At 42.0% G+C, this 14703-nt stretch overlaps 1 protein-coding gene across 3 annotated transcripts in view; it reads right to left on the reverse strand.

The window, feature by feature from the left end:
* The window catches only part of LOC144804257 (acyl-coenzyme A amino acid N-acyltransferase 1-like), a 798906-nt gene that overhangs the window by 165042 nt on the left and 619161 nt on the right, over positions 1-14703 (reverse strand). Inside the window, exon 2 of one of the 3 annotated variants that reach the window (XM_078671905.1) lies at positions 12255-12387. The exons of the other annotated variants lie outside the window; for them this stretch is intronic. The gene's annotated coding sequence lies outside the window, so the exon portion shown is untranslated. The remainder of the gene's footprint in view (positions 1-12254; positions 12388-14703) is intronic. 3 annotated transcript variants of the gene reach the window in all.

The raw sequence follows: 14703 nt of genomic DNA on the forward strand, positions 1-14703 counted from the left end.
AGCCTTCAACCGGCCATGCATCAGATTCCCAGCCACCTCGGGCAGCATTCAAAAACAAGTATCATCTCTGCCAGTCATTAATTTTCCCTCGCTCGTCCTTCCTTACACGCTTCTTTCCCTTTTCGTTCATCCCATCCATCAAGTTCATCTCTGATCTGACTTGGATTCTCGATAAAACTTTCACAGCTGAGTTGAAGTCAAATTTAGAGGAGGCCATTGGTTACTCGTCAACTCCCGCCGCTATTGCTAATGAGAAGTCAAGGTGACTGTCTTCTACCTGGTTGACAAAAACGTAGTTCTAAATTTGTAAGTCTTCTTAACAGTAAAGTGAACTTGTACTGTACAACATATACACCCCTGCAGAGAGCCCACTCTGCAAACTCAATAAGTAAGGAATATAATAGCTTACCACTGCCCGCCACAGCAGTTCCTGCTGGCTGTGGCACCGCATCCGACCCTGGAGTGCCCACCTCCACCCTGGCCCCGGCACTGGGGGTTGGCTATGCCGATGGTGTTACGCCTAGAAGAAATATTTAATATTTTTAGATGCTATATACACCACTCCCTATTTTGTCTAGGAATGAAAAAAAGTTACTAGTACTACATAAACAAATTTAATAATTTGTGACTCTCTAGTCTAAACTAAAAATGTCCCTTTCTTCAGGGAAGGGTGTTTTTTATTTATGCTTAGCCATAACATGTGATGCTACACTTTTTGACACAACTGATGAATGCTTGCTTTATAACATGCACCATTTTTCTCATAACAGACAGAAGCTTGACTTCTACGAACAAGAGCAAGATCATCATCATATGTTAGGTGGAGTCGTCAACGATTCATCCCCACCAAGACTTTAAGTTCCAACCAGGTTAGGGCTCTCCCACAATTAATGTGTGAAATCAGCCACTTTTTTTACAGAGTACACACAGAGCTAGTTGTTTTACTTTTAAGTTACAAATGGGGGTGGGGTCGCACACTACTCACACACCGGCAGTGTCGCCCCTAAGGACTCTGGTCAATGTAGTAAAGTGTTTGCGATGCATCATCTTTCGATCTTCTACTATCTTCGCTGTCTTCGCCATCCCTGGACACGTGTTTCGGGGTATTACCCCTCATCAGCAGGGATAGGCCGTGTACTGGGTGTCATGCACGCACCTGATTTGTCTCAGAAGTGTCCTAGATCCACGAAGCTAAACACCCTATCTCCCCCCCTTCACCTCCCGGGCGTCAGGAATGAACGCTAACACCCGAAAAGTAAACAAGGGGAACACAGGGGAACAAAACAAGGGTAAGAAGGGAAACAAAAAGGATGGTTCTCCACCGGTCTTCTTCCACTCAGAGAATATTCTATTCTTCTGTTATGGCTCTGCAGTGAGATATAAGAAGAGTAAGTGAAAACTATTCCCTCCCTCACTAACCCTAATACATTAAGTGTCATATACTAAATAGTACCTTGTGGAATATTGGGGAGAAAAATAAGGTAACCAAGATGTCTGGAACGCTGTGTTTTGACTTAATAGGGTTGGTGATGCATAAATGTGAGCTGAAACACAAATAACACAATATGTAACTCATGCACTACACCCCACCAGGGTATCTCTGTTAGGAGAAGCACTCACCACTATAATCAGGTAAGCGCTCCTTAATTTCTCTCCAAAACCATATGACTAGACAGCCGTGATTCTATCTATCTGTAGAATCACTCCACCGACAGTACAAAATCCCCTGATAATAGCTCAAAGAATTAGAAACCAACCTCCAATGATCACCGCTATAATCTCAGCGGTAAACGAACATAACTGAAAACAATAACAGAACAAGACTCCTGGAAGCAAGCCGCTTCTAAGGAATAACAAACACCTGAACGGACCCGCCAATACCGTAAGGGACGGACTCCAACCGCCACGAACAGCTAGCTCCTCGGACGCCACGAACACAACCCGGAACGAGTAGGGAAACACACTGGCTAAACGCGAAGCACTTCCGTCAGGTTCGGGGCGGGTTTAAGACCTGATACACTATACTTCTGCGCATGCGCGGTAACGACGCATGCGCCAAAAACTCATGTAGGTGATTTGCCAACCATTGCCAACCACGTGTGAAATAACAGCAGAATCACAGAGCTGGAACAGGCAACTGCTTCCGAATCTATGTATTGGACAGCGCACCACTCCCATGTACACGACAGGCATGACAGAACACCCCTCCCACAACGCCCCCCACCGGTTTGGGCTTGTGGGGGAACCTCCTGTGAAAAGTTTGCAGCAAATTCGGGCTGTACGAGTATTTGGTGATGCCCTTCGGGCTCTGTAATGCTCCCTGCTGACGAGTGGCAAATACCACGAAACACGTGTCTAGGGATGGCGAAGAATATGATATTTAAATTTAAAAGAAGATACGACGTTCTGAACTAATGCAACTACAATTACCATGATCCTGTGGGGCGATCCCGCTGATGAGTGAGCGGTGTGCGAGCCCAACTTTTTTGATATTTTGGTTCTTGGTTGACGAGCATGGGAACTCTGCACCTGCGTGCCTCTGTATTGGTACTATACCTGGTGATATGCGGCAGCCATCGGCAACCCCAGAAGCTGACCTGCTACCTGTCCAGAATTAATCGACTTGGTAGTGAAACTAGATCATAGGTTAGGAGAAAGACGTAAAGACCGAGGAAGGTACGAACCTCCTAGATTTAGTCATAGAGAAAGGAAACCGGAGTCTGACACCAAGTCTGAGGATCCTGAGCCTATGCAAATAGGCAGTATTAAAGGACCTTTGAGTGAGGCCGAAAAGAAGAGACGTAGGGAGAACAGGTTATGTCTCTATTGCGGCAAAGCAGGCCATTTCCTGAGAGAATGTCCAGTTAAACCTAAGCTATTCCGCAAGTCGGAAAACTAGCAGACCCGAAGGTATCAGAGACCGTACCGCCGGGTCCTTTGGGTCACATGGTCTCCTCATTAATGAATAATGAAGGACATTTTTTTATCACATCTAGATTGTCCTGGCTTTCCCATTCTATCACACTGTTCATCATGATAGATTCAGGGGCCTCAGGTAATTTTATGGACTATCAATGGGCCATCGCCAATAATGTTCCTAAGGTGCACAAAAGATCACCAGAGGAAGTGTATACCATCGATGGGAGTCCTCTGAAATCTGGACCCATCACGCACTCCAGTATTCCTTTGGATATGTTTATTGAACCCTCACATTGGGAAACTTTAACTTTTGATTTGATTGAATCCCCTCAGTTCCCAGTGGTTTTGGGTCTTCCTTGGCTTCGCGTTCTGTCATGCACGTACCTGATTTGTCTCAGAAGTGTCCTAGATCCACGAAGCTAAACACCCTATCTTCCCCCCTTCACCTCCCGGGCGTCAGAAATGAATGCTAACACCCGAAAAGTAAACAAGGGGAACACAGGGGAACAAAACAAGGGTAAGAAGGGAAACAAAAAGGATGGTTCTCCACCGGTCTTCTTCCACTCAGAGAATATTCTATTCTTCTGTTATGGCTCTGCAGTGAGATATAAGAAGAGTAAGTGAAAACTATTCCCTCCCTCACTAACCCTAATACATTAAGTGTCATATACTAAATAGTACCTTGTGGAATATTGGGGAGAAAAATAAGGTAACCAAGATGTCTGGAACGCTGTGTTTTGACTTAATAGGGTTGGTGATGCATAAATGTGAGCTGAAACACAAATAACACAATATGTAACTCATGCACTACACCCCACCAGGGTATCTCTGTTAGGAGAAGCACTCACCACTATAATCAGGTAAGCGCTCCTTAATTTCTCTCCAAAACCATATGACTAGACAGCCGTGATTCTATCTATCTGTAGAATCACTCCACCGACAGTACAAAATCCCCTGATAATAGCTCAAAGAATTAGAAACCAAACTCCAATGATCACCGCTATAATCTCAGCGGTAAACGAACATAACTGAAAACAATAACAGAACAAGACTCCTGGAAGCAAGCCGCTTCTAAGGAATAACAAACACCTGAACGGACCCGCCAATACCGTAAGGGACGGACTCCAACCGCCACGAACAGCTAGCTCCTCGGACGCCACGAACACAACCCGGAACGAGTAGGGAAACACACTGGCTAAACGCGAAGCACTTCCGTCAGGTTCGGGGCGGGTTTAAGACCTGATACGCTATACTTCTGCGCATGCGCGGTAACGACGCATGCTCCAAAAACTCATGTAGGTGATTTGCCAACCATTGCCAACCACGTGTGAAATAACAGCAGAATCACAGAGCTGGAACATGCAACTGCTTCCGAATCTATGTATTGGCCAGCGCACCACTCCCATGTACACGACAGGCATGACACTGGGGTTGCCGATGGCTGCCAATATCTGCCAGGTATAGTACCACTCAGGCGCGTAGGTGCGGGATCCCAGGCTCGTCAGCCCACTGCTCATGGGAGCTTTAAAGTTACAAATGGGGGTGGGGTCGCACACTACTCACACACCGGCAGTGTCGCCCCTAAGGACTCTGGTCAATGTAGTAAAGTGTTCGCGATGCATCATCTTTCGATCTTCTGCTATCTTCGCTGTCTTCGCCATCCCTGGACACGTGTTTCGGGGTATTACCACTCATCAGCAGGGATAGGCCGTGTACTGGGGTTGCCGATGGCTGCCAATATCTGCCAGGTATAGTACCACTCAGGCGCGGTGTGCGATCCATCGTAGATTTTTGTTTTACTTTTAATAAAGCTTTAAAACTTACATAGACTCTGTGGTTTTTGGTCATGAGTGAGTGAGCGAAAGGGTTTACAATTTGCAAGCATGAGTCCGTGACTCTGAGAGGTCGGGACTCTGACTCCATAGTCTTATGTTCTGGGTTGTATAATCATTGGAGATCATCGCTGCATTCAGGAGCTACGAAATGACTCTCTGACACACTAGCTAGTCAGTAGGGAGATTGGGGGTTCAACTTCTGTTATGACTGAGGTATATGGAAAGTCTAACTGCACCTATTATAATTTATAACCAATGCCCTATTTCTTGTCCATAGTTCTGTATGTGTAGAATAGTCCCTCCAACAGTAGTAGTATGTCCTCCTATCCCATCAAAAAGTAAACTAGTATCTTATTCTTGGTGGCCATTGACATTTTATTGTTGGGAATTGTCAAACCATAAACATTTAGAAGACTTCAATAGACATTATGGACAACCCAGACGACTGCACTCAGTGCCTAGAGCTATTGCTGAATAGGAGTTTTGTTTAACATTACACCTTTTGCCAACTGTGCAAGCTTAGCTAGCTACACAGACAAACTAATAATAATCTAGTAGTAGCACAAAGAGTCATAGTAGAGGCAGGATAAGAATTTAGAAACAGTCTACAAGAAGATCAAAGACGATGAGGAACTTTTGGAATAAATAGGTGCTGTAAAAGATAGGGAAGTATAATTAATAATATTAACAGGAAAACTTACTGGGGCCAGCATAGGAGCCCTCGGCGGACCTATCCTGGCCTTCCTGTTGTTCCTGCTCCGCTGGCGCTACTACCTCTTCCTCTGTCCTCTTGCCCCTGGGGGGAGCTGATGTACAACATGAAAGAAAGACACAAACATGGAAGATTGTTGTCAACCAAATCAAACATTTCAAAAAAACAATAACAAATTATTTCGGGGAAATAGACAACAATTGCACTAAATTTATTGACCTGTCTGATGTGGTCTACTAGGATATTAGTATTGCTGAATTCGCGGACCGTCTACTTGGAAAGTTATGTAACTCACTAAACCAACTACAAAAAGGTTCTACCAGGACTGGCAGGCCGCACTCCACAGCACGCAAAGTGACAGACACAGTCCGTCATGATTGCAGACCACTAAAAAGTTTCCTACTAAATAACCAGTTATAATATACTCAAACTATCCATCCACCACCACTATCTCTTCTTAGTAGCAGGAGTACAAAGGAAGAACTGGACTTGAGTCTCTAGTGTCTAGCATTGCGCAGTTCTGTAAAGTACATTCATACATAATCACTCAGGCCAAATGAGCACACAATTGAAAACAAGTAAGCATAGTAGCACCGCCAGTGAGCAGGCGAGCACCTGCAATCACAGAAGCTTTTGAAACATAATTTACCTGCAATGTAATCTCTACTGTCTAGCATTACGCACTTCTGTAAAGTACACTCATGCAAAATAACCCAGGCCAAATGAGCACAAAATTGAAAACAAGTAAGCATAGTAGCACCGCCAGTGAGCAGGCAAGCACCTGCAATCACAGAAGCTTTTGAAACATAATTTACCTGCAATGTAATCGGCAGCATTCTTGCTCTTCGGAAAAAAACAATATTTGCAATATCATAATAACACAGAGCAGGAGAAAACAAAGTAGTGATTAAATAGCTACTACTACTCACCAAGCCCAGGGATCTCCACGCCAAGCAGGTCGAGCAGGTCGTGTTCCCGGTCCAGGATGTTGGACTACCGGTGCGTCGCCTGGTTGTAGGTGCGCCGGATCCCAGACTCCCGATACATGGCCGGGCACACCTTCCCCCAAAGCTGGCGACGCTCCCGGAGCCCGTACCCAGTACCGGGACTGCCGCCTGCCGCAACGGTCTTGGGGAGGTGGAGTTGGACAAAGAAAACCAGTGCGGCCACCTCCACCGTGCTAAAGATCTCCCGGACAGTTACTTCCTCCCCCCTTAAGCACTCGCAAGGGAGCCGACTACGGGGTGCGGGACCCTTCCCCTTAGACTTGCCGGCTCCCTTTGCCATGGTCCTGGGTGAAAGAAGAAAAGAATAGGGAAAAAAAGAAAAGAAAAGAGAGAGCTAAACAAAAAAAGTAGTTATTAAAGTAACAAAAAGTTGAAAAAAACACAAAATATAAATGTAGAAAAATAGAGGGATAGATAATGAGTAAAAAAGATTTAAAAAAAAGTTAAAACAAACAAAGGATTGCAAAGATTAAAGCAGGATAGAAAAAGCACGTCTACAACCATAGCAATGAATAAAAAACAAGATGGCCGCGCCCATTGCGACCACGTGGGTAAGTTTGATCGATATTTTCCCGCGTGCACGCAAAAACGGACGCGATCACGTAATTGCGCCCGCACATAGGAAATGCCCAACGCGAGCATGCAACTAGTGCCCGGAAATGGAAATACGCAATGCGAAGACTGAAAACAAGATGGCCGCGCCCATGTACGACCACATGGGTAACTTTGCGGTAGCTGCACTGAAAAAAAGCCCTGCAAACGCGCAAAAACAAAAAAATCCGCAAATTCGCACAGATTCGTGAATTTTGCTGACCGCGAGTACGTATTCACACGAATTTGCATACCTCTAATTCGCAAATTTCATCGATACTTAATTACAACACATCCCCTATACTAACATAAAAGGAATACATGACATAATAAAGGAGAAGAAACACAATTAAAGAAGAAGAAATGAACAATAAATTATACATTCACACAAAATCTTTGAAACGTGCAGGGGCACGATGTGATCTCTGAGGAAACCTTCTTGTATGAACTACTCCTGGATTTGATGTCAGAGGAGTAGATGAAGTGCAATCAGAACAAGAGGAAGAGGTGGTTTGGCATCACTGAATTTTACAAGTCTTGACATGTTCCACTTACAATCATTCTGCATTGTAACAACATTCTTGTAATTGGAAGTAATTATGAAAGGACCCATAAATACCTTTTTTATGGAACCTGGGTTTTTCGACCAAGACCCATTCACCAATGCTCCACACCTTCTTTCTTACACAATTCTTTGAATCATAACGTCCCTTGTATTTATTTTGATATAGGTGAATTCTAGAATCCACCTCCATTCTCTCCAAAGTAATGACATTTTGAGCAGGTAGATATCCAGAGTTCAACTTAAAAAGGAGAGTTTTTCAAAATGTGATTAACTGTGGTGCGATGAGCCCACCAAGTATCGCGTAAAACATCTTTAAGGCGAATCTTAGTATCTAAGGATCTCTGAACACAGCCCTTAACAACACGGTTCATGCGTTCAGCCAGACCGTTCACTTGCGGAGAATAAATTGCTGTTTTGAGATGTAAAATCCCATGATTATCTAGAAACTCTTTCATTTCAATGGAAACAAATTGGACACCATTATCCGTTATAAGGCATTTAGGAATACCCTCACATGCAAATTCATCTTTTAGAAATTCCAAAACAACCTTGGTGCTAACAGTACTTACACACTTCGTGGAAACCCATTTGGAGGTGTAATCTACTAAAAGAATCACAAACCTCTCTGAAGGTAACAAAAGATCAAAGGGACCCATTATATCTAAACCTAACTTTGTCCAGGGTTGACTGGGAACCTCAACCGGTGTCAAAGGCGCATGCATTGTTGACAACTTTAGATTTGTCATTAGATGAACATTCATAACAGTCTTTCACTACATTCTCCACTTGATGGTCCATGTTGGGCCACCAATATCTCTCACGTAAACGTGATTTAGTGAGACTCCTACCAAGGTGTCCTTCGTGAGCAAGATTGATCAGTTTGGATCTCAAATTCAAAGGAGGAACTAACCTATCTCCCCGCATCAAATCATCATTCATTAGTGTCAATTCATCTTTCACAGACCAGAAAGGCATAAGATCAGAATAAATCCCTTTGTTGTGTGCAGGCCAACCCTTTATAACCAATTTTTTTACAAGAGGAAAGACAGGATCATGAGATTTGGCTTCTACCCATTCTTCATGAGGAATGGCAGATTCTCTGACCCAAGAAACATTGATGGATTCTACATCCATATGATCTTCTTGATTATGCAAGGGTAACCTGGAGAGACAGTCGGCAGCTTTATTAGAGGAACCAGGTAGGTATTGTACTTGGAAATTAAATTCCTCAAAACCTTCGCTCCAGCGTTTCAGTCTTGGAGTCAATCTTTCACTCTCCATACAAGAAAATACTTGCACTAAAGGTCGATGATCTGATTTTACAATGATGGTAATACGCCAAAGATAAAACTTAAAATGTTTGACAGCCCAAACAATTGCAAGAGCTTCTCTCTCTATGCATGAATATTGTTGTTCAGCCTTTTTTAACGCTCGAGAAGCAAATGCCACCACCCTCTCTTCACCAGCATCACTCTGAGTGAGGATAGCACCAAAACCAGACAAACTGGCATCTGTAGTTAAGAAAGTCTTCTTCTTTGTGTCAAAATGTCCAAGACTAGGTAATTGACTGATTGTTTTTTTAACAACCATAAAAGCATTCATGCACTCATTATTCCACTCAAAGTGGGAACCCTTTTTCAATAAATTCCTCATTGGCTCCACAACAGATGCAAAACTCTTGATAAATTTACGGTAAAATTCTGCTAGCCCAAGAAAAGATCTAACTTGATCTTTGTCACAAGGAGTGGGAGCGTCAATGATGCTTTTGGCTAATTCAAATTTTGGTTGGATCCCCTCGGCTGAAATTACATGACCCAAATAGGTCACCAAAGACACTCCAATTTTACATTTAGCTCTGTTCACCGTGAGACCTTTGTTAGCCAGCTTTCCAAGAACTAACCTCAAAACAGCGTCATGTTCACAATCATCCTTGCCATAAATCAGAATATCGTCCTGAAAAAAAATAACCTTCGTCATCTCACCTATTACCATCTTCATAATCCGTTGAAAACATGCTGCAGCCGAAATTAGGCCGAAAGGCATTCTGACAAAGCGAAATGCCCCAAGCGGCGTAACGAAAGATGCTTCAAGTCTTGATGAAGAGGCACCTGATGGTACGCCGACGACAAATCAAGTACCGAAAAGGCTCTGGCTCCATTAAGCATAGTGATAGACTCTGTAATGTTTGGGAGGGGTTGGCGATCTACCTATATCCATTTATTTAACCCTCTGAGATCCACACACATGCAAATACTCTTCCCACCATCCTTAGGGGCCAAAACCACTGAGGCCAACCACTCTGATGATTCTATCTCCTCAATTACATTTAGTCCCATTAATCTGTCAAGTTCAGCTTTGAGTGGAGCTAACATCATATTTGGAACTTTCCTAACCTTGTATACACATGGTATAGAATGATGCGATGCTCAAAATCTTTTAGCAATCCAAGTTTGTCCGAAAACACTTTTGGAAACTCATCAAAGAATTTGTTTGAAGAAGAAATTTGATCAATTAACATAACTTGATCAGAGGGTTTGAGGGCATTGGGATTGAGGATGATACCCAAATCTCTTTGATGTCTCCATCCAAGAAGATTGTCTCCTCTATGTGCAAAATATATTTTACTAACGGTTTCTCTTCCCTTGAAGTGTATTCTCATGACAGTATAACCAGAGACATCAATGTGAGAACCCCCATAGCTGACAGGGTTAATATCAGGTGAAAGTAACTGCACATTCGGAAAGGTTTTGTTCCAAATCTCATTACCAATCATTGTGAAGGGAGAACCAGAATCTGCTAATAACACAGAAATTTCACCCCCAATCTTAACATTGCATTCAGGTATAGTGATAGGATCAGCATCAATTACTCCATCACTTCTTACACTAGATAAAACTATCCTTGGATTGGTAGATACAGTTTCAACATTGTCCATATAATTAACCGTCTCAGCAGATTTGCAAACTCTAGCGTAAAGGCCTTTCATGCCACACTTTAGACAGGTTGCTGATCTAGCATAACAATTAGGAAAGCTTGAGGAGTGATTAGCACTCCCACAACGATAACATTTTATCTTGCTACGATGAAATTGAACTTTTGTCTTTGAATTTTGGAGAACTTTACAAACATGGTCTACAACTGCAGTTGATTGGACACTATTAGAAACCTCATGAATATTGCTTGGAGTGGAAGAACAGTCCGTAGAAGTCTTATGCTCCTTTATTTCTTTTGCCCATCCTGATGTATTTTCTATACCTTCCACAATTTATATGGCTTCTCTCAATCCCACCCTCGTCACCAGTGTTAAATAGGACATACACTGGATAAGATAATTAAGTAGTTTATTCTTGAATACACCACCAATGGATGCTTGCTGCTCCTTCAATCTCCAGCCTCATACTGCCCGAAAGAGGCATCACTATGGAGACAGGAACACAGAACTTCTTGAACTTTAGTGTGAATAGATTCTAACATATGTAAGCATTACAACACACAGCTGTCTCAGTTGTTACGCAGAGGAGTCACCACTCTTATGGGGACATCGCTCTTGTCGATGTTGTCACTGGGGCTTGTGATTTGGGAGTTCAGTCACATTTGTGGTTTTCATCAAAAACCCTTAATTAAATCCCTGCCGGGAAGGTGGTGCTTAAATAAAAGAAACCAATGTGTGAATTGAGTCATTTAAAATGTGCAAAAATAGACTTTAATGTACAATTTTGGCAACAGAATCCTACCATCATACATTAGTAGAACTGATCTGACTGAACTCCACAGTACTAGCATGGCAGGTGAGTGTTAAAAGTAAACATCACTGAACCTGGACTTTGTGACTTCAGGGGTGTCTCTCGGTATCTCCAATTGGCTCGCTATCCTGCCCAGGGCATAGTCCATTCCTGTTATTGTGAAGTGGAGAAACCCTGAGCAGCAATGAAAGCTTCAACCACAGGCAGACAATCTCACAATATTACCAATAGGTCTGGCTTTAAAGGAATGCTGTACGGTAAGGTTAAGCTTTAAAGAGGAAAACATGCTCACAAGTAACTTCTTGTGTAGGAGCAAGGAGCTATAGAGCATGACCGCTGTTGGTTAAAAGTTGCGTGTTTGAACGCTGCGAGCAAATATTGAATGACAACAGCATGATGATAATGACGTATACATTAAAAAGACAGAAAATGTCAATTATGGGCCAACCTATACAAATATGTTGGAAAGGTGGGTAACGTAGGTAGGAAGTAAAGAGTTAAGAATGAAGTCCTTCCTGCATATGCTGATTCTGAACATAATTTCTGACCTTGTGAACCTATTGTACACGCCTCGCTAATTCCCCACATGGTACATCTACTTTCTGTGCGAACATTTCTAAACTGCTACCCTAAAAATTGGGTCTGGCGCCGTCGGCCAGCATTTTGGCCATTCTTGTTTTGTTTTGCCATGGCTTCTGTAAAACGTTATTGTTTGGGAAGCTGCTGGATGTTTACCAATCTAAAAAAAAAAACATTGACTAAAGACAATGTGTCTTTTACTTTAAAAAAAAAAGCATGCATTACCATAGAAATCCCCGGCACTGAAGGGAATTACTGTGTGTGTGTGTGTGTGGAGGTTTTCCTTGTGAAAGAGCAGCATACCTTAACTCATAGTAAAGTCAGCCAATGGCTGGAGTGGGGTGAAACGTTGCTCCTTGATGCATGTTCAAGTGGGTTGGAGGAAAATGTGAATGACACAACCGCGGATAAATGGATGAAGTTTGGCTGAAAATCCCTATAAGAAACAGTGTCATACATAAGGTTATGTTAAAATCAAAAAGTCTTGTCTAACAAAGACCGTAAAAAAACAACCGTTAGAGAAGAAAGACAAGAAGAAAAAGATGGCAGGAAAGAAATAAAAGAAAAGGATGGAAAGTAAAAATGAAGAAAAGAAAAAAGGAAGAAAAAAGAAGTCAAGAAAAACAAAGAAGGGGAGAAAGAAAGCAAAATATGACAGATGGACTGAAAGCAAAAAAGAAGGAAAGACAGAGAAATAAAGAAAACTGAGAGAAGGAAAAGAAAGGAAGAAAGAAGAAAAGAAAGACTTTAGGCAAGAAAGAAAGAAGGAGTGAAAGAAGGAAGGCAAGAAAGACGGAATGAAAGTTAGAAAGCAAGAAAGAAGAAAAAAGGGATTAGAAGCAAGAAAGAAGAAATGAAAGCAAGAAAGAAAAAATGAAAGCAAGAAAGAAGGAAAAATAGAAAGAAAACAAAGAAGAAGGAATGAACGAAAGAAAGAAGGGAAGAAGAATAGAAGAAAAAAGTAAAGAAAGACAGAAGGGAAGAAATAAAAAAGGAAAGCAAGAAGGAAGAGAAGAAATACTTTAGGCAAGAAAGAAAGGAGGAAGGCAAAAAAGAAGGAACGAAAGGTAGAAAGTAAGAAAGAAGGAAAAAGGGAATAGAAGCAGAAAGAAGGAATGAAAGCAAGACAGAAAAAGGAAAGCAAGAAAGAAGGAGAAATTGAATGAAAGCAAGGAAGAAGGAATGAACAAAAGAAAGAGGGGAAGAAGAATGATAGAAAAAAGGAAAGCAAGGTAAGAAAGAAAAAAGCAAAGCAAGAAAGAAGGAATGAAAAAAGGAAAGCAAGTGAAGGGGGAACAGAAGAATGAAATGAAAATGGAAGAATGAAAGAGGAGGAATGAAATGCAAAGGAAAAAAGAAGGAATAAAAGGATGAAGGAGAGAAAGAATGAAAGAACTAAACAATGAAAGAAAACAAGTTGAGAGAAAGAAGGAATAAAAAAAAGCGTTACAAGTGTCACAAGTGCTGCATACTAAACACAATAAAGGTTTTAATAATAGGCAAGTTTATGAAACAACCACTAGTGACTTTGAGCAAACATGTTTTCAATTTAAATAAACATTTTCCGGAGAATTGTCCGCTTATGAATTCAGATGTATAATATTGTAGCTTTAGATAACTTAATACAGATCAGTTTCACATGAATGCACTCTGTTATGCTGTACAATTCCTTTTGAAGTGTCCATTGTTTATCTGAGAAAGTCAGATCAACAAAGGACTTTCCCAAAAGGAATTTACAACATCATTGGCAGGAGACAGGAACTGATAAAGCATGGAAATGGTCTGTATTCACATCTGGTATAAAGCGTCTTGCTTTCACATCGGACTGTAAACAAAAAGGCAACAACAAAGTAATGAGTTAAAAACAAAAACATTGGCCCAGAAGGGAACTAGCTTGGGTGCGGATGTGCTCCTTGTGCTCAAAGTGAAATTATCCAGTGCCTGAAGTGGGCTGACCCCCTTTCCCCATGGTGTATGCTACAGTGGGTGGAGGCAAAATATGAATGACACACCAACAGACCAATGGATGAAGAAAGCTGACTGAAAGCCCCTCTAAATAAGTATATTGGACATTGGCTAATGTCAAACCTAAAAAAGCAATTAAAAAGCTGTCTTCTGGGTAGGTGCATGTGTAACATACCATGGAAATCTTGCAATTGACCCTGTAAAGCCATTTAAGCCCTCCTCACTCCTCCACCATTCATTGGATGCTAAAGGTAACACAGTAAAATAAAGAAAACTTTGTTATAGGTTGAAGTTAAATAGTGTTGTGAACGCTGCTACTAGAGTGCTTAGACTCCCATATACACACACCTCCAATAGAGTACCCCACTCTTACCGCAGCACAAACACCCATGCTCCACTCCACCAGTGGAACTCCATCCTACACACTTTGCATACAGAAACAGCTCAGCTGATGTACTTCAAGTCTGTAACAAAAGTTATCACAGTGCTTAAGCCCATCTGTGGATCTACCAGTGCTCCAGAGCCCTGTTCAGTAGCACCCCTTGACTTTACCAATGTTTGGACTCACCTAATGTTTCTCTATCCCACAACTGTGCCAGCTATCACCACTTTTAGATGCATGTACAACTAATTCTAATTTTTTAAATTATGTATTCACAGGGGGAGCTGCAGGGTGGGAGAAGGCAACAGCAAAGCAGAGAGATTTGTGCTGTATATGGCATTCTGGTGCAGGCACACAGCACAGGATCAAGCTTGCAAAGTACTGTGATAGTGTAATACCAGATAC

Source organism: Lissotriton helveticus, chromosome 1_2 (assembly GCF_964261635.1).
Source record: "Lissotriton helveticus chromosome 1_2, aLisHel1.1, whole genome shotgun sequence".
Classification (NCBI taxonomy): domain Eukaryota; kingdom Metazoa; phylum Chordata; class Amphibia; order Caudata; family Salamandridae; genus Lissotriton; species Lissotriton helveticus.